The 20656-nt window shown below is 39.1% G+C and overlaps 1 non-coding gene across 1 annotated transcript; it reads left to right on the top strand.

The window, feature by feature from the left end:
• Positions 1-1903: 1903 nt before the first annotated feature.
• On the top strand, positions 1904-2047 carry LOC112209902 (small nucleolar RNA SNORA4). The gene has a single exon (XR_002944891.1). It is a non-coding gene; the product is annotated as a small nucleolar RNA SNORA4 (small nucleolar RNA).
• Positions 2048-20656: the final 18609 nt, after the last annotated feature.

The raw sequence follows: 20656 nt of genomic DNA, 5'->3' as shown, positions 1-20656 counted from the left end.
TGGAGCTTCCAGTCTAGCAAATGTGCAACATTAAACCTGGCAGCATCAAAAATTAATGAATAAATAAGTTAGAAGGCAATTATTGCTCCTTAAGAGGATCTTATGGCCAGGACTGAGTTTTTGAAAAAGATTTCTTGAACAAATGACACATAAGGTGAAACCTGACCCTTGTTAGGCAGGTAGAGAAGTATAGGAGGGGTGTTCTGGACACAGGAGAAGCACTTGTGAGACACTGAAGTGGGAGGCTTTAATGCCTCTGAAGTCTCTGTGAGATAGCCGTAATGACTAAAGAGCAATGAACAGGGAGAAGGCGACCCTTTGAACAAATTTCAGACTGCTTTTTTGTAGAAGTGGGAATGTTCATGACATGCAGGACCCTGTGGGCCATGTCTTAATCTCAAGAACAAAGAAGAAAGCTGCAGGAGGGTTCTGAACAAGGATGTCAACCATGAAACATGAAAGAGTTTGAGACCCTAGAAATCTGCACAATGTTCCCATTATTTTGCAGATGAGAAAACTGAGGCTTCCAGAAGATATGGGAAACTCCATGGTAATTCTCATTCAGCTGGTCAAGAGCTGCCTGGATCACCCTTCAACACTGGCAGTGGATACTGGTCATTTGCCTCCCCAGCATGTCTTCCCCTTCTAATCACAATATTTTGATTTTAATTTTGAGTTCCTCTCATGCTCCACTTCCATCCCCGCACTCTAGAAAGTCCACACTAGGAGTGCAGCATGTGACCAACCCTAAGTTAATCAAAGTATTGCAGTCCTGTAGCACGGTGATGGCTTTAGAGATAAGTCCATGACCTGAGCCTATGCAATCAGAGTGAACCTTAGAATTATTTCTTAAATCCCAAGTTAAAGATGCAGTCTAAATCTGACAGTAAATTTAAACCTAGAAGGATATGACCCTAGAGCAGATTTTCTTTCTTAAGTCACTTGGGAACACATTAATGGCAGGTTTTTACAAAATCGGAATCATGTTAACAAATAGTATAAGCACAAACATAGTATGATTTCCACTCCATCACCTGAGGAATACCTGTTTACCCTCCCATGATAAACAACTAGAAAACTGGACAAAATGTATGAAACAATTTTGTGGATATTGATCAATAAGCAGCACCTATGATAGCTGGGAGGAGAAGAAGGAAGGTAAATTCTTATAATAACCTTGGTTTTTCTGCATGGTGGATATTTTCAGACTGTGGCACAGGGAGGAAAATAAAACAGCTTGGCAATCTTGCTGAGTAGAAGAAACAGATTAAAGTTCAGGGAAGTCAAAGTAGCTAGAATTTTCAGAGCAAAGTACCAGGAAGAGGGGAGCTAAACAGACAGAGTCCACTTTTGTGGAGGTCAAATATCCCCCTAATTTGTTGTATCAATAAAAATTCAGACACACATAAATGAAATTTCTGGAGGCCAGGCAAAGAAAAACAACTGAGGAAACAACTAGGGAGCTACAAGCCAGAAGATTTCCAGAACTCATACAGTACTCAGTTCCCATCAGCCAGAGTAGCCAGATCTTGAGAAATATATGGACATTCAGGAGTGACTCTGAAAGGTTCCTGACTTAAAAGTGGTGGCAGAATTCAGTTAAAAAATTACTGGACATATGAAGTAGCAAAAGTACGTGTACTAGAATCAGTCAGTAGAAACAGAACCAGAAATAACCAAAAAATATGAAATTAGCAAACAAAAACCCTAAAACAGCTATTATAATTTTTAAAAATATACTCAAAGATTTAAAGGAAAACATGAACATAATTAGGAAAGAAATAGAAGATATAAGAAAGACCCAAATGGAACAGCTAAAAGGAAAAAACTACAAAATATGGAGTACAAAAATCACTAAGATTTTACAAATTAAAAGCAAATTAAACCCTAAAGAAACAAAGACCTATCAAAAGTTACTTTTTGTGTGGTGGAAGTTTTTAAAATAACCTTTACCTACGTGGGCTGTTTTGGAAAATAAAGAAAAGACCACACTCAGCAGAGGGCTATACCCCTTAGTATAGTTCACCACTGTTTTGCAGCTTATATTACATAAGTGAAAAAGAAAAAAAAGGAAATAAAGATCAATGAGCCTGAAGTCATAGCAACAGAAAGGATTGAAAGTAAGGCAGAGAGTAAAAAGGAAAAAACAGGGAAGACAGAGGAGGAGGAGGGGAAGAAGGAGAAGAAAAGCTTCTGTGGCCTGTGGAACAACAGCAAATGTTCTAACAGCTGTGCTGTTGGAGTTCTAGTAACTGAGAAGAGAAAGAAAGGAATATAAAAATTAGTGAAAGAAATCATGGCCAAAACATTACCAAATTTGATGAAAACTATCCACCATAGATCCAAGAAGTTCTATCAACCCAAAGCTAGATTTAAAAAAAAAACACACATAGACACAAAATCAAAGTAAATTATAATTAAATTGATGAAATCATTGATATAAAAACCCTAAAAGCACCCAGAAAAAAAAAATACAGAGAAAAAAATAAAAATTTACAGATTCCTTGTCAGAAACTAATGCAAGTCAAAAGATAATAAATGTTACCATTAAAATGTTTAAAGAAGAAAAAAAATCTACCAACCTATCAATCTACCAAAGCTATACTCAGTGAAAATATATTTCAAAATTGAAATTGAACAAGATTGTCTGTAGATAAACAAAACCCGAATTTCTTTACCAGCAGAAATAAACAGCTTTTAAAAGAAGATCCTCAGATCGAGTAAAAATGATACTAGAAGAAAATATAGTACACAAAGAAGGAAAGGGTGCTAGAAATTTTTTCTCATTTCACTTTTCTTCTTTAAAAAATTTTTTGGAAAGTTAATTAACCATTTAAAGCAGAACTTATAGCAATATCTCTTGGGATTTATAGCTAGTAGAAGTAAAACGTATAACAACGTAAAAAATAGAAAGAAGGAAATATATTATACTGCCGTAATTCTTACATCATACATGCAGTGGCATAATATTATTTAAAGGTAGACTGTGATAAGTTAAGTACATGTAACCCTTAATCAGTGGTTCTCAAACATTAGTATAAACTAAAATCACTTGACCTTTCCAGTTCAGTAGGTCTAGAGAACAGCCCAATAATTTGTGTTTGCAACAAGTCAGAGATCATCAGATTTGATGAAAAATCCAGATATTATGTTAATTTTCTTGACTTAAGTATCTCACAATGTATATATATTTTTAAAACATCACATTGTACACCATAAATAAATAACATTTTACTTATCAGTTATATATATTTAAAAAGCCTGAAAAAATCAAGATTTAAGTTATGTTACCTATAAAAACCATACTTAAATATAAAGATACAGTATGTTAAAAGCAAAAAAGATGGTAAAGGAAATGCCATGCAAACACCGACCATAAGAAAGCTAGAGTAACTATATTTACATTCACAAGATAGATTTTAAAACTAGACATAGTATGAGGAGGCAAGCAGGGACATTACATAATGATGAGGGGTCAATTCATCAAGTCATTGAATTCTTAAATATATGCACCTAATAATAGAGTTTCAAAATACATGAAGCAAAATAATAACAGAACTTATGGGAGAAACAGTCAAATTCAGTCATGTTGGAGATTTTATCATTCTACTCTCAAGAACCGGTAGACATAATACCAGTAAGATACAGAAACATGGAAAGCACTATAAACTAAACACATTTCTTACAAAGGGTAAAGAATAAAAATGACACTGACTCCTTAACGGCAACACCAAGGACTAAAAGATCAAATTTCTCAAAATTCACTAGAATTACCCTCCTATTTATAATGAGTAATACTTGGATTAAAACTATCTCACCAAGAATAACTATCAAATACAAAGTCAATTGTGGATATGGAGATTTCTTAAAGAACTTAAAAGTAGAACTACCATTCAATCCAGCAATCCCACTACTGGGTATCTATCCACAGAAAAAGAAGTCATTGTTTCAAAAAGACATATGAACATGCATCTTTATAGCAGCTCAATTCACAATTGCAAAGATATGAAACCAACCTAAGTGCCCATCAACCAATGAGCGGATAAAGAAAATGTGGTATGTATATGCCATGGAATACTACTCAGCCATAAAATGGGATGAAATAATAATGTCTTTTGCAGCAAGTTGGATGAAGCTGGAGGCCATTATTCTAAGTGAAGTAACTCAAGAATGGAAAACCAAATATTATGTGTTCTCATTGTTCTCATTTATAAGTGGGAGCTAAGCTATGAGGATGCAAAGGCATCAGAATGACATAATGGACTTGGGGGACTTGGAAGGGGAAGGTTGGGGCGGGGCAAGGGATAAAAGACTACATATTGGGTACAGTGTACATTGCTCAGGTGATGGGCACACCAAAATCTCAGAAATCACCACTGAAGAAATTATGCACATAACAAGAAACCACCTGCACCCCAAAACTACTAAAATAAAAAAATTGTTTTATAAAGTCAACTATGGAAAGCACTAGAGAATAACAAAAGGAATCAGGATTTGAAAAATCAAGATCTTTGTAAGAAGAGAAAAAGATTGAGGTAAGCCTTATTTGCTACAGTTTTCTCCTTGCAGCTCAGGGCAAAGAAGTTGAACCCAAAACTGTGTCCCAGAGCTTGCTGCAGACCCACTGAACAGGGAAGAAAAAAATCGGAGTTGAAGGCTAATAAGAAGCCCAGACTTTAGGTAGCAATTTGCTAGAAAAAAGGATATATTTTTATTTTTAAAAATGAGCTAAGGTACTCTGTATGAAATCTCCTCTAAAGGCATTTGCCAACTCCTAAGCTGTATATTCTAGGGGTAAGACAGATCAAACCAGAATAATGGCTTCTAAATCTGTGCAGAGAAGTTGGAGGTCTCATAGTGCTGGGGAGAAAAAAAATCAGATTTCAGGGCCTGCTAAGAAGGAAGAACACTGGTAGACACTCTAGGATTTCAACAAAATCCAAGAAGAGCTACACTTTAGATGTAAGGGCAATATGGAGACAGACCAGCCTGTTTCACAGTGATCTGCTCATATATTATCTGCCAGCCAGAAGAAATTAAATTGTCCTTAGAAAAGGATAACAGCTTCCAGAGCCTCAACAATTCTTTGTACACAATGTCCACTATTCAATCAAAAATCACCAGAAACAGACCTGAGATGTAATTATTTTTAATTACATGTCATTCATGCAATTAAAAATAACAATAGTTATGATTATAAAAATAGATGAAACTGGTTTTAGCAGAAAAATTACCAAAATCAAATGAAAATTCTAAAATAAAAAAGTACAAAAAATGAAAAAAACAATTCAGTAGACAGGTTTAAATATCATACTAGACACAAAAGAGAACATTATTGAAATATGTTACATTAGTAGAAGTTTTCAGATTGGGGCATGCAGAAGAAAACCCCAGGGTAGAAATTACACACAAGATGTGTAGCACAAGATGAATAGGTCCAATGGATGTATAATTGAAATCCCATAAGGACAGGAGGGAAAGATAGGGTTAGAAGACTTGTTTAAAGCATAATTGGTCAAAAATTTTCCAAAATTGACAAAGGACATCAAGACACAGAATTAAGAATTTTGAAAAGCTCAAACAGGATAAATACAAAGCACACATGCACACACACACACATACCTTATAGTTGAAGAGAAAATCTTGCAAAGGAAAAATAATTCTTAAAAAGGAAAAAACAGGCTGGGCACGGTGGCTCCACACCTATAATCCCAGCACTTTGGGAAGCCAAGGCGAAAGAATTGCTTGAGCTCAGGAGTTCAAGATCAGCCTGGACAACAGAGTGAAACCCTGTCTCAAAAAAAAAAAAAAAAAAAAAAGAAAAGAAAAGAAAAGAAAAAAAAAGAAAGAAAGAAAAAGAAAGAAAGAAAAACAAATCTTCTATTCAGCCAGAGAGAAATAAACATCTTACTTTCAAAAAAAAATGACCAAAAAAACCTGATGCTGAATTTTTAACAGAAACTATGGAAACCAGAAAATAAAATCTTTACAAATGTTGGGAAAATAAAATAATCCTACCAACAATTCTAAACCTAGTGAAACCATGTACACTCCAGGAAATACTAAAAGGAGACGTTCATGCAGATGGAAAATGATCTCCATGGAAGCACAGTGACACAGGAAGAAAACACCACCGCCAGAGATGGTAACTATGCTGGTAAGTACAAATGAATATTAAAGATTTTAGTAAGACTAGTAATATACTAAGTAAAATTAAAATACCTGATAAATATCAAAAAAGGTAAAAGAAGCATTGGATTGAAGTGTTATAAGATTCTTATATTTTTGCCAGAATTGCTAAAAGCACTAACTTAAGGTAGAATCAAATATGCATATTGTAATCTATGAAAACAACTAAAGGAAGACTAATAGAATTCATAGGAGTATTCAAAATAAGAGAGGAAAAAATAAATAAAATGTACATGATTAATACAAAAGAAAGAAAAATAAAAGGTAGAAAGTACAGATAAGACAAAAAATAGGAAGACGGTAGATTAAATCTAAAGATACTAGTAATTACATGAAGTATAAATGGAAAAAATGCTACTCATTAAATAATAAGATTGTCAGACTGGATTTTTAAATATCTTATAATGGTACTCAGAGACATACCTTAAACAATAAGGACACAGAAATGTTCAAAGTAAAATGATAAACAAGGTATATTGTACAAACCCTATACCAATTTCATACAAGGCAGGCTTTAAGTTAATACACATTAAGAAATTAAAGAGGACACTAAAAGTGTAGAACAATTCTAAATTTGCATGCATTTAATAGCATCAAAATATATTTTGAAAAATTACCACAACTAAAAGAACAAATCAGCAAATTCACAATCACAATTAAAGACTTTTACAAATCTTCTCTGTGACTGGATAGAACAAGCCAACAATCAGTAAGGGCACAGAAGCTCTTAACACTTGATCTATTTGAGAAACTTGATCTATTTGACATATATGGAGCACTATAGCTCCAAATTGCAAAATACACATTCTTTTCAAGGACACATAGAACATTAACTAAAATAACCATACACCAGGTCTTAGAGGATTAAAGTCATACAGTGCAGATTCTCTACTGCATTAGAATTAAGCTAGAAGTAAAAAGTAGAAAGATAACCAGGAAAATACCCAAACATTTTGCAAGAAAGCAATACTTCTTTATAACCCATGGATCAAAGAAGAAATCAAAATGAAAAATTAGAAAATATATTGAACTAAATAATAACAAAAATATGACACATCAAAACTGGTGGGATACTGCTAACATAGATTTAAAGGGACACTGATAATCTTAAATGCTATAAAAAGAACGAGTTGTTAAAAATAAGTCAGATTGATAATCAGTGATCTAACATTTATCTCAAGATGCTTGAAAAAGAAAAGCAAATTAAACTCAAAGTGGAAGGAGCCAGTACCAATAAAAGCAAGTACTAAGAGAATAGGGGGGAAAATGCATATAACAGAGAAAATCAAGAAAGTCAAAATATTTGCCAATAAGACTAATAAAATTCATAACCTTCTAGCAACACTGGTCGAGAAAAAACAAATTATTAATATCTCTATGTAAAAGGTATACTGGAATTAAGATTCTGCAGGTTTTACATAAGAAGAAATATGAACAATATATTTATAATTTCTTCCAGAGCCTAGAAGAGGAGTGAATAATTAATAACTCCTTTTCTGAATCCAGGGTAATCTTGATAACAAATCCAGACCAGAGCATTACAAAAATGGCCAATCCCCTTTGTAAACAAAGTAGCAAATATCAAAGCTGCCAATATATTTAAAAGACTAATATATCATGAGTAAGTTTCCAGGAATAAAAACTTGGTTTCACAGTTAAAAATCAATCATAACTTACCGCATTAACAGGGCATATGAAAAAAATATATAAACATCACGATTGATAAGATACAAAAGCATTGGCTAATATTCAAGACCTATTAATAATTAGCTTTAAAAAATCAGCAAACTAGGATAAAAAGAGCTTTGTAAATCTGATAACAAGTACCTACCTACCAAAAAGAGGAGAGAAAAAACCTACAGTAAACAACTTAATCATGAAATACTGAACGCTTTCTCCATTACATAAGGAATGAGACAAGAATATCTACTGTGTTATGGTTCTCTAGGGAATCAGAACCAATAAAATGTATATACACATACAAACATATATCTCTATACACACACACACACACGCATGTGCGCGCACGCACACACACACACACATAAATATACAGGGAGAGAGAGAGATTGTAAGGAATGAGCCCACATGACTGTGGAGGCTGGAAAGTCTGAAATCTGCAGAGCAGGCCCGCAAGCTGGAGACCAGAGAAGCGTTGACGTTACAGCTCAAGTCCAAAGGCAGTCCAGTGGCAGGGCTCCCTCTGTCTTGGAGGATCTCAGTCTTTTCTCTATTAAGATCTTCAGCTGTGAGGCCCACCCATTTTTAGGGAGGGCAAACTGCTTTACTTAAAGTCCACTGATTTCCATGTTAATCACATCTAAAAAATACTGGCCAGACGCAGTGGCTCATGCCTATAATCCCAGCACTTTGGAAGGCTGAAGTGGGTGGATCACCTGAGGTCAGGAGTTCAAGACCAGCCTGGCCAACATGGTGAAACCACATCTCTACTAAAAATATAAAAATTCGCTGGGAAATTAAGGCAGGAGAATCGCTTGAACCTAGGAGGTGTAGGTTGCAATTAACCGAGATCGCACCACTGTACTCCAGCCTGGGTGACAGAGTGAGACTCTGTCTCAAAAAAACAAAACAAAACAAACAAACAAACAAAACCTTCTCAGCAACATGTAGAGTGCTGTGTAAAAAAAAATAGGGTACACTGTGAACTAGCCAAGTTGACACATAAAATTAACAATCACAGCCACTATCCTCACTTACCTTTGGTATTTTACAAGAGGTTCTAGCCAGTGTGATCAAGGCAAAGAAAAGAAAAAGGTAAGTGAACTGGAAGAAAAGAAGTTAAACTGCAATTATTCACAAATGATGTAATGATATACGGGAATAATCCAAAATAATTCACAAACTATTAGAATTAATCCATAAATTTATTAAAGTCATTGGATATAGTACCAATATACAAAATAAGTGGTTTTTCTATATTCTAGCAATAAACAAACAGAAAGTAAAATTTTAATAGTATAAAAAAATCAGCCACCTAGGAATAAATCTAATAAAACGTGTGCAAACCTCTACACAGAAAAAGACCAAAGATTACTAAGAGGAACTAAAGACCCAAATTTAGAGGGAAATACAATCAATTCTTATTATTCACAGTAGTTATTCTGTAAAGTCACCACTAACACTGAATTAGCAAATAATGACCATCGCTCCTAGGAGAAATAAGAGTGTTAGGTTCCTGTGAGCCTCTGGTCACAGCATATTTGTCAACTGGTCAATATATAACCTTGTTTCACTTGTGCTTCTGTTTAAAGACACAGTATTTAATCTATTTCATTAATCCAGTTTATATTGAACGCAGAGCCAGTGGCAGTATAACTTGTGCCTGAATGGAGCTTAACTGACAGGTCTTTTCTTCATAATGCAGATGGAGAAACACAGCCTTCTTATACTTAGGAATTCTTACAGCCTTCTTACACTTAGAAATTCTAAACATCACCTCAGCACTACACTTGGAGGCCATTTTAAACAGAAAAATTATCATTAAAAACCACAAAAATGAAAAAAGAACAAACCATGAAAAAGGACATTTGTTTACTGCGAATATGAGAGCTGGAACAAGAAGGCAGGGTGTGGCCTTGTTCTTCCTCAGCCAGGAACATGCCTGTCAGGCAACATACATTCTTCACAACTATGTGTGTTCACAGGTACCACAAAAGTGCCACAAGTATTGATTCTGAGGTTACACAAATAAATTTTAGCAAGTAGGTGAATTCAGAAATACAGAATTCATAATGAGGATCAATTCTACCTTTGAGGACTGAAAGACTAAAGGAACATCAAACCATTTGATTTGATTATCCTCGAATCAATCTATATGTTCAGTGAAATCTCGGTTGGTATCCTAGTACACTTTTCCAAGGAAATTGATAAGATTCCAAAATTCAGGTGGGAATGCAATTGACTAGAAAAAGCAAAGACAACCTGGAAGAAACACATTAAAGCTGGAGCATTGACACCACTGGATCACAAGACTTTTCCAGAGCTACCTTAATTACAGCATTGTGATATTAATGCACAGATAGAAAACTGTACCAATGGAAAAGGTAGAGTTCAGAAACTGATCCACACATAAATGGTCATCCAATTTACAACACATACATCATTGCAATCCACCAAAGTTGACAAAAAAGATACATAACCTAATCAAAACAGGTAAAAGATTTGTCTAGATCCTTCACAAAAGAGGATCCAAATGATCACTACCATGGAAAATCCCAAGATGGAATCTGTGTAAAAGACCTAGCCAGCTGGGCTAAGGACCTGGACATTATTTATTAGCAGGAAAACACAAAATACAATCGTGAGATACAAAATACAACCATCAGAATAAGTAAAATTTTTTAAACTGGGACAATATCTAGTGTTGGAAGAATGTAGATCAATTGGAACTGTCATAAATTGCTGATGGAAATATAAATTGAAAAAAATCAGCTCAGAAAACCATTTGGCAGCATCTATTAAAGCTGTAAAAGTATAACCTTATCACTCAGAAATTCCTCTGTTAGTTCTATACCTAATAAAAATGCCCCCAAATTCACTAAAAGACATGTACAAGAATGCCCATAACAGCACTGTTTATGGTAGCTCAAAATTGGAAACAACCCAAATGTCCATCAAAAATAGAATGGATAAATACAGTTTGGTATATTTAAGCAATGAAATGTATAGCACAGAAAAAGAATAAATACAACAAAACACCATGGATGAATATTGCTGTCGTTTGAATGTGTCCCCCCACCGAATTCAAAAATTGAAAGCTAATTCCTAATGTGGTAGTGTTAAGAGGTGGAGGCTTCATGAATGGGATCAATGCCCTGATTAAAAAAAAAAAAAAAAAGCCTGGGGGGATGTGTTTTCCGCTCCTGCCACGTGAGTATATAGCAAGAAGGAACAAACTTTGTAGCAGAAAGCAAGCCCTCACCAGACACTGAATCTGCTGGCACCTGATCTTGGACTCCTCAGCCTTCAGAACTGTGAGCAATACATTTTGGTTGTTTATAAATTATCCAGCCTAAGGTATTTGGTATAGCGGGCCAAATGAACTAAGAGAAATATGACTAATATTTCATTGAGAGAATGAAGATAGACACAAAGAATTATGTATTACATGATTTCATTAATAAAAATGTATATTAGGTGAAACTGAATTATAGCAACATAGAATAAAGGCAATGGTTAAGGGGAGGGTAATGGCTTGAGGGGGTGGTAGGGTGGTTTCTGAGGTCCTGGTACTGTTCTAGATCTTGATTTGGGCCGTGGCCACACAAGCGTGAATGTTTGGAAAATCAAGTTCTACACTTTACTTTTACTACAGTGTACTTTATTATAAATGCTTCAATAAAATATGTATTCAAAGTTTCTGAGAGAAACTATTTTTCAACCTAGAAATCTCTATCTAGCCAAACTGGCAATTATGGGTGAAAATACAAAAAACAGTTTAGGCTTTTTTAAAAAGTCTAAATGTCTAAAAATGTTTAAAATGTCTTTTAAAAATCTATATATTTTTCTCTGTAACCTTTCTAGAAAACTGGGAGGATGTGCTTGACAAAATGATAAAGTAAGTCAGGATCTGGCAAAATTTTTCCATCAATAACCAGATGGTGAATATGTTAGGCTTTGTGGCTGTACTGCCTCTGTCTCAATGATTCAGCTCCACCACTGTGGACTGAAAGCATCCACAGACAACACACAAGTAAATGGGCATGGTGGTGCCCCAATAAAACTTTATTTTCAAAGACAGATAGGGGGCCACAGTATTCTGACCTTTGGGTTAAACCAGGAAAGAAGCAGGCAGGTGGGACAGGGAGGGGAGTAGGAATGAAAATACTTAGAATAATGAAAAAGAAAAATCCCAAGACAGAATCTGTGTAAAAAATCTAGCCAGCCAGGCATAGTAGCTCATGCCTGTAATTCCAACACTTTGGGGAGGCTGAAGTGGGAGGATCACCTGAGGCCAGGGATTTGAGACCAGCCTGGGCCATGTAGCCACCCCATCTCTACCAAAAAAAAAAAAAATTAGCCAGGCTTGATGGCATGTGCCTGTAGTCCCAGCTACTTGGGAGGCTGAGGCAGGAGAATCACTTGAGCTTAGTAGTTTGAGGCTGGAGTGAGCCATAACTGTGCCACTGCACTCCAGCCTGGGCAACAGAGGAAGACACTGTCTCAAAAAAAAAAAAAAAATCTAGCCATCAACAAATCCATATTGGAGCAAACCAAAGGCAAACAGGACAGGAAAATTATTAACTCCAGGAAAACAAGACTTTGAAGGAATAGAAAATTATGGTATACTACATAGCTCAATCATCCATAATATTTATAAAATCATAATAATGAGAGCACTAAATGTTTATCCAACCAAAATTATGGTGTAACTGTTGGGTAGATAGTGACATAGGAATTATGCATGTACGTAGAGGCCAGAGTGAGACTAAGTCCTCATCTTTTGTTTTGGGAAGTTAATAGGTAACACCTAAAACTGAAAAGTCATTAGTAGCAATACATGCCTGTTATTTATAGATGTGGATGCAAATATCAAAAGAATTGGAGGACGGGCGCAGTAGCTCTTGCCCATAATCCCAGCACTTTGGAAAGCCAAGGCAGGCGGATCACTTGAGGTCAGGAGTTTAGTTTGAGACCAGGCTGGCCAACATGGTGAAACCCCATCTCTACTAAAAATACAAAAATTAGCCAGGCATGGTGGTGCACGCCTGTAATCCTAGCTACTCGGGAGGCTGAGGCAGGAGAATCGCTTGAGCCTGAGAGGTGGAGGTTGCAGTGAGCCGAGATCATGCCACTGCACTCCAGCCTGGGCAACAGAGCAGGACTCCATCTCAAAAAAAAAAAAAAAGAATAAAAAGAATTGGTAAAGAAGTTAAAAGTTATTTCCTCTGGTGGATGAGGACATGGTAGCAGTAGAGAGAGTAAGATTATGAGAGTTTTTTATAGTAAGCCTTGCAGACCTTATGAATATCTTACCCTTTAACCCTTTTTCTATTTGCCCAGAGAATTCTCATGCAGCTTATGGCTGCAGCATTGACCCCAAAATAACTTTGTCACAAAATATCTCGCTTTTATTATTATTTCACATCACTCTAGCATATCGACTTTGGAAACAAAAGTTTTGGAAACAAAAGACATCACCCTATTTATAGCATTCTGTATTTAGTGGGTATTTCCATTTACAAAATATAGTAATTCTTGATCTCTGAAAATATCAAATCCTGGAAAACAAAGCATTCCTATGCATGATGTTAAGATTATTCTCAAACAATTGTTGGCCAAAGATTCATTCATTTGATGAATCTGATTTTTCCAAAATAGATGATTCTGATGATTCAAACGATTCTGATGTTAGTTCTGTTTAGAAATAACTCCAAGAACAATTTTTATATTTTACTTTCACATTGAAAATCAGTCAGATTTGCTTCAGCCTCAAAGAGTGTGTTTATGTAAGATTAAATGAGTGCTGGCAGTGAGCTGCACTTTTTTTTTCTAAACGAGATCAAACCACATGCATGTATAATCTTGATAGTAATAAAAACCACACAAAAAGTAGAAACTGGATGGGTAGCCCCAGGATACGAAATCATCTGAAATCAAACTCAACATGGGTTGACACAGCTTAAAATTTCTTTGAAGTTTTATCTTAAAAATTCAGTGTTACACCCCATTCTATTACCATGATGTTTGTGCTTCAAAAGATCTAACCCTTATGTCACAAATAGATCTAACCCCTATGTCTAACCCTCATGTCTTTCTGTAGAAACACCTGTGACTACAGAAAAGAAGTTATACCTTTCATTTTTATATTCAAATTATGAGATGGGGCATCACACTTTTATTTCTGAGATATTCCCATTTTGAATTAATACAGAAATGGATCATTTCTTGCTCTCTCCCTTCTGTATTTGCTATTCATTTATTCAATGAATATTATGCACACACGATTCTAGGCACTGTGGATTCGGCAGTGAGTAAGATGAAGAGGGGCCTACTCTCACTGAATTACATTCATAGGGGATGGGCGTGGCCAGTGGAAAGAGAACACACAGACAAGGAAGAGCTCCTCCATCTTAAGGGAGAAGCTTAACCAAACAGGCGCTCGTGTGCTCCCCTGCAGAAGCCACGTCTTTGCTGCTCTGTTGTCAAAGACCATTTGAGGCAGTGGAGCCTCCAACACAGCTGTCCTACTACACGAAAGCTTCCTAGTCTGCGCCCAAGAAGTGGAATCTGCTCTTCCCTGGGCTTAGAGGTGGAGGTGGAAAAAAAGCCTTCCTAATTCTCCGAGCACGACCTAGCCTGGGCTGTAATGTTGAAGGAGATTTGCTAAAGGCTGGAGGTAGAGATTTAGACACAGGATCCAATGTTCCTCACCAGAATGGCTCTATGCCATGCTGGGGGCCTCAGCTCACTCGCCAGCACTGAGGGTTGCCTGGCACCCCGTGCTTTGGAGTCCAGGTGAGATCCAGGTAGCCACATGTAGGATGCCAACAAGGAGCCCAGCCCAGGGGATGCTCTGGCAGCCCAGGCTGGCCCAGATCCACCATGTGACAAAGAGCACACAAGGCCTCTGGTCCAAGCAAACCCCCATTTCTTAGAAACAAAACACAACAACAAGCACGGAGCAACAAAATTGCAATAGCAAGTAGCACACTGCCAGCCATCTCTACAAGAACGCTGAAAGTTAGAACAGCCTAGGTCTAGACTTGGAAGGGGTGGGGGCATGTTTCCATGAAATATTTCACAAACTTGAGTCATTCAAGACAGAACCTCACAGATTTTCCGGATCCATTGTGGTGGACATGCTGATTTCTCCGCAGCATCCCATCTCCATTCCTCTTGCTTTACACGATCCTGCAATTCTCAGCTGGGCAATGTTGGCCATCTTGGTCCCACCCTCAACTCCAGGGTGGCCAGGAGGATTCGTTCCTGAGTGTGATGCCATCATCCTAGACACAGGTTAGAGAAGTGTTGGAAACACAGGCGTAAGCCAACAGATGCATCGCATATTGTAAGTATCCAGTCAGAAGGGTTGGAGGAGAAGAGATTTTGTTTTCTATTTGGGGGAAGTTCTGGATGAGGCTGTGGAAGCCGTGGCCCTCAGAGCCCTGGGAGCCATCCTGCTCCCAGGAGGGAATCATCTGTGGAGAGGTCGGGGCCCAAGGAAGGCAGGGCTGAGCAAACCTCCAAGACAAAGGTGCCTCTTTGATGAACACACTGCCTCTAGATCAGCCTGTGGCTGCGGCCTCTGCTGTTCCTGGATTTTCAGTTTCATAAGCTACAAAATTGTATAAAATAAGCCAGTTTCAAATGGATTTTTGGTGACTTGTGGCAAGCATCCTAAGTGATATCTCCACGTGCCATAAATCACGTGCTGTTTTTCTTTGAGTACGCTCACTTTTACCTAGATCTGTCCTACTTAATAGCATTGATTTCTTGGGGTTAATGTGCAAGATACTCCTTTCCTAATGTATATAGTCATCAAAATAAAACCATTTTTTCATGCTTATCATTTCATGCCCAGTTGAACCAGCACCTCATTTTGGCAAACACTGTTTGAGTGGAAATAATCGCAAGGCCTCTAAGCCTAGTGATTGACACTTGGAGCCTGAGACACAGAATATCTGTGCAATCTTACTGCCATCTGGATGGGACCTTCTTTTAGATTTGTCACTAAAAGTTCTGCTCAAGGGGATAATGAGCCCAAAAGCTAATTCCTTTCTCCACACTAAAAGGCAGGGCTGCTTATACCTTTCACACATTTCAATCAGGCAGTTTCATGTAAAACCACAATCAAGCACCACAGGTAAATGTAAAAAAGGTACTGTACCAGTTACATTGCATATCTCCCCTCCTCCAACCTTGGAGTTCAATTGATCTCTGTAGAGGCTGGCTCTCCATTCCACTCCCACGCTCCCCACCCACCCTACATGACTCACAGGAGGTAAGCAAATCTTGGCAAAGCAGGTTACACCTGCAGATAATTATCCTAGCTTATAGCGCTTCAAGTCACTTCATGCCTTGCAGCAATGACCCCCTACAAGAGATCGGGAACTCTTTATTCTTATTTTTTCATAGCAAATTTTAAACTAAGTCCCAGTTGATTAGGGATCTCGGCTAAAATCAAACATTCACTTGTATAGTGACACACGTACAAATAAAACTCAGGTCCCCTAAATCTTGGTTTTGCTCTATCTCCATCTCTCCAATATGAGTGACATGAGACAGGCACTATGTCTGTCTAATTTTTTTGAACACTTTACCCTCAAGATCTTGTATGGAGCCCCCAACATACTTGGCACTCAATGAATGTGTCGTGAAGGGGAAGCGGAGGGGAGGCAGGGAGGGGAAGGGGGAAGGAAGCATTGGGGTGAAAGAGGTGAAGTGGGGGGATGTGGGGGGAAGGGAGGAGAGCGCGGAAAGAAAGGAAGGAAGGCTGTTAAAAGTTGGCATCTATTTACAGAATGAATAGCAAATCCACAGTGATTTACCTCAAAAAGTCTTCTCTCCATTTTTCCCTTCTTCCTCCTTTTCCCTTGACAGGTGAATTTTATCAAGTCTAAAATCTGGCATCAATTTGTCATTCAGTTGCTACGTTCTCTTTTCCCTCATCCCACCCTTGTTAACCACAAGAGAGGCAGTTTGGTTTTGAAGGAGCTGGAAGCATTGTATTATTCACAGAAACAATCTGGAAGCAGCGAGAGAGCCTGTCATCCAAATCTCATCAATTATAGTATTTCAACATTCCTTATCATCCCAAAATCTCACCCTGTGCATCACAGACGCTGCAGCTTCCCTGTGAGCTTCCCAGGTCAGGCTGGCAGGTTGTCTGGGCAGCTGGAGTTTGAGAACATTTGTTAGTAAGACCTTTGGGTTGTGGTTTACTTGCTGTCCAAAGCTTTCAGTAACAATCCGGTCATTCTGTTTTGACCTCTGAAAATGCAAATGTCTTTCTAGAACATGAGTGGCACCTGAATAAACCTGGCATCTTGTTATGTGAGGCAAAAACCACATCCAAGAATAGGTTGAGACTATCGTTACCGTTAAAACTGCCGGACAAGCTTCTCATAGATCAAGCCACATGGTTTTTCAGAGACCATGTTCAGGTCTTTTCACCCTTTACCACAGAATGATTCTTCTTATTCTCTCTTTGTTGTTGTTCATCACATACTCTACTGTGAAAACTGCAGGATTTCCCAACTCCTGTACTACTAATAAGGGAAGACTCCCCAGGGTCGAGGTGCATATGTGACCACCAGCTTCCAACAGTCAGCAAGAGCCCACAGCCCTTTTGTCATCAGCTATAGGCTGTAAGGATGGATTCACATACTTTCCAATGATGGCATTTTGTCTAAAAATCTGTACTCAGATCCACTTGTCTATGTCATGAGTAAACATGGGAAAATCGCAAGGTGAAATCATAGCAGAATGTCATTTTCTTGTGACACTAGAACCTCAGCAATGTATCTTTTATATTTCATCTTATTGACATCATCTAAGAACCAAAATGGGATTTAAGGATCAAAAGTGAGATGACTAAACACTGTGATGGTTGAGTTCGATTATGCTGATATTAATATTTAATGGAAAAGTTGACACGTTTTGTTTTATGAAACAGTAAGCCAAGTCCTGAATAGATTAACCCTGATGGTAGGATGAAGGGTGCACTTGGATTTGAGAGTCAATGACTGGGTAAAATATGGGAAGAAAGGAAATTTCTGAAGCAAACAGAACTGCATTTGCAATGGTCATGAAAACTGATTGAGAAAAAAAGTGCATATCTTTCTCCCACTGAGTGTTTGCATTTCCCTCTAGCTGACTTTCTTCAGCCTCGATATCACTGTGCTCTCTGAAGAAAAAGGCAGCAAAAGGGGCTGACCCTCCCCTGGGGCTTTGGCATTGACTGTGGCCAGAGCCCAGGGGACATGTAACAGGCAAGAATACCCAGCCCTGAGGAGGAAATGCACTCTAGGAGCCAAGGCTTCCCACTCCAGACCACACAGCAGAAGCTCAATCACCTTTGCTTCCCCTAGCCCTACCAAGATCAAGGTTCCAAGACTCTGGGGGAACTCAGGCACAGGTATCTAAAAAAATCTCTCAAGCAACTTGAATGTTCAGCCAGGGTTAAGAACTGCTGAAGTGGTGGATGAGATTTGTTGGTCTGACCATCCATGGGACCACTCATAGCCTCAGTTTTCTCAACCACAAAATGGGATGACCATAGCAAATATCTCGTCATGGTCTCATGAAAATTAAATGGTATAATTGTGCAAAGTGCTCAAACACAGTGCCTAGCAAATATAAGTGCTCAGAAGCCACCTCCACTGGCTCAGGGAGTCTGGGGGCTTTGGGAAGGTACCCGGACTCTGGGCAGTACCAGTGTACAGATGAGCAATAGGTTGCCTCCTTTGTGAATGGGAGTCCCTTGAAACTGTCCCCAAAGCTGGGTGCTGGAGGGGCCATCGGCTTGTGCAGGTTGTGGACAACATTGGCTTGTGTGAGGATGTCACCCACAGGAAAAGCTTCTGGGAGGGGGCTGTCCAGCAGTGTGTGCAGGCCTTTGCTTATCCCACAAGGTCCCAGGAGAGTCCATCCAAATGTCCTTCAGCATCTCTGGGACAGGCGCTGCTCCTCAGCCACATCTCAAGGGCTTCTTTTAACTCTGAATAAGACAAAGTTGACTGTTGGAAAGTGATTGAGCCCACGCTCCACTAATGAAGACACGACCCAGTCATCAGCTATTTGTCTTCTCTAGATGCTGCCTTGACATGCAGGGCAGAGCTGAGTCCCGCCTGTCTCCAGATGGGCCATCCCCATCTGGAGCGTTGCCCCTGCATGGAGGGCTGGGACTCACAGAGCCGTGCTGGCCTTGCTGAAACTGGGGTTGGCCACACTTTGCCAGCACAGGCCCTAGACTGTGTAGACTGGACACAGGGCCTCCCCAGTTAGCTTCTGCTGCTACAGCTTTTCTGATGGTCTTTTGGTGCAAACTCGGTGTTAGATTCCTCATTGGCCAAGGGAGCACTTTGTTGATGTGTTCTGCAACAGGGCTGCAGAAACGCGTCTTCCATCCAGGAACGGGCTCTGAAGCTCCCTGGCGGCTGCAGAGAAGGGTGCTTCCTGCGCCATTGATATGGGAACAGCCTTGAGTGTTTTCTAATGCCCTCAGCGTTGGTGACCAATGCTCTGGGAAGTGATTCCTCATCACTCAGAGGGGTTGGTGATCTGGTGACTTCCTTTCTCCTAGGATCAGTCACCCTGCAGCAGCAAACGATGAGAACCTCAAGGCCAGCACTGATGGGTCTGCTGCTCACTAAGGTTTCAGTGTCCATATTTCACCCTTGCTTCCATGTAAATTACACAAACTTGAACCGGATCCCTGAGCTCTGGGGTTCAAGGGAGGGGGTCAATACTTATGGCTTATAAGTCTTGAGTAGTCCACTCCTCTCCTTGCTAGGAAAGATGGGGAGGAACTGATGTTCACAGGGGGCCCATATGTGCCGGGGACCTTACACTGATGACATGACTTAGTGTCCCGACATGACTTAGTGTCCCAACATACCAGAGGTGAGTGTGGCCATCTCTGTGACAGAAGGAAACTGAGGCTCAGAGAGATGATGTGACGTGTCCAGTTACATACAAGCGGGGAGTCCCCTCCATATATGGCTGGTTGGGGGGTCCCTGATCCTTCCATCTCATCACTTCCTCCACGGAGCAGTTGTATCCCATCCTCCCATTCCTCCCCACCCACCCAGGACAAAGAATAAAAATGTTACCAAAAAAGAAATCTGAAGAATTTTTAGGTGCCTTCAGAGATGAGTAATTTTGTATAATGACTATTATGGAAATGAGACCCTCAGAGACCAAATCCATCCCTGATATCTCCTGAACTAAGCCCCCAGCCCCTTCCACGGAGAGTTCCCTGCCCACATTTCTCTGCTGAGGGGCAGCATTCACTCTGCAATGCATTCTGGACCATGCTCCCCTTCCTTCTGCCTCACAACACCCACATCTAGACTAAGACACCAGACCCATGGAACTAACCCAGGAAGCCCAGGCAGGGTGCAGGGAATGAGACACTAAAGCACTGGTCAAAGAGATTCCCTCTTGTAGCTGTTTCCAGTTTGTGTGGCATCTCACTCATATTAACTCCTCAAAGGGCCACTGGCTCCATCTAAAACATCAAGCATAGCGCACCAAAAATTCTCTCATCTGCTTGCCTTCCTTTTCCCCTATAAAAAATAATTTATGGTTGGGCATGGAGGCTCACGCCTGTCATCCCAGCACTTTGGGAGGCCAAGGCGGGCAGAACACTTGAGGTCAGGAGTTCGAGACCAGCCTGGCCAACATGGTGAAACCTCGTCTCTACTACAGACACAAAAATTAGCTGGGTGTGGGGGTGGGCTCCTATAATCCCATCTACTAGGGAGGCTGAGGCAGGAGAAGA

This window comes from Pan troglodytes, chromosome 6 (genome assembly GCF_028858775.2).
Source record: "Pan troglodytes isolate AG18354 chromosome 6, NHGRI_mPanTro3-v2.0_pri, whole genome shotgun sequence".
NCBI lineage: Eukaryota > Metazoa > Chordata > Mammalia > Primates > Hominidae > Pan > Pan troglodytes.
This window is presented reverse-complemented; position numbering and strand designations above follow the sequence as displayed.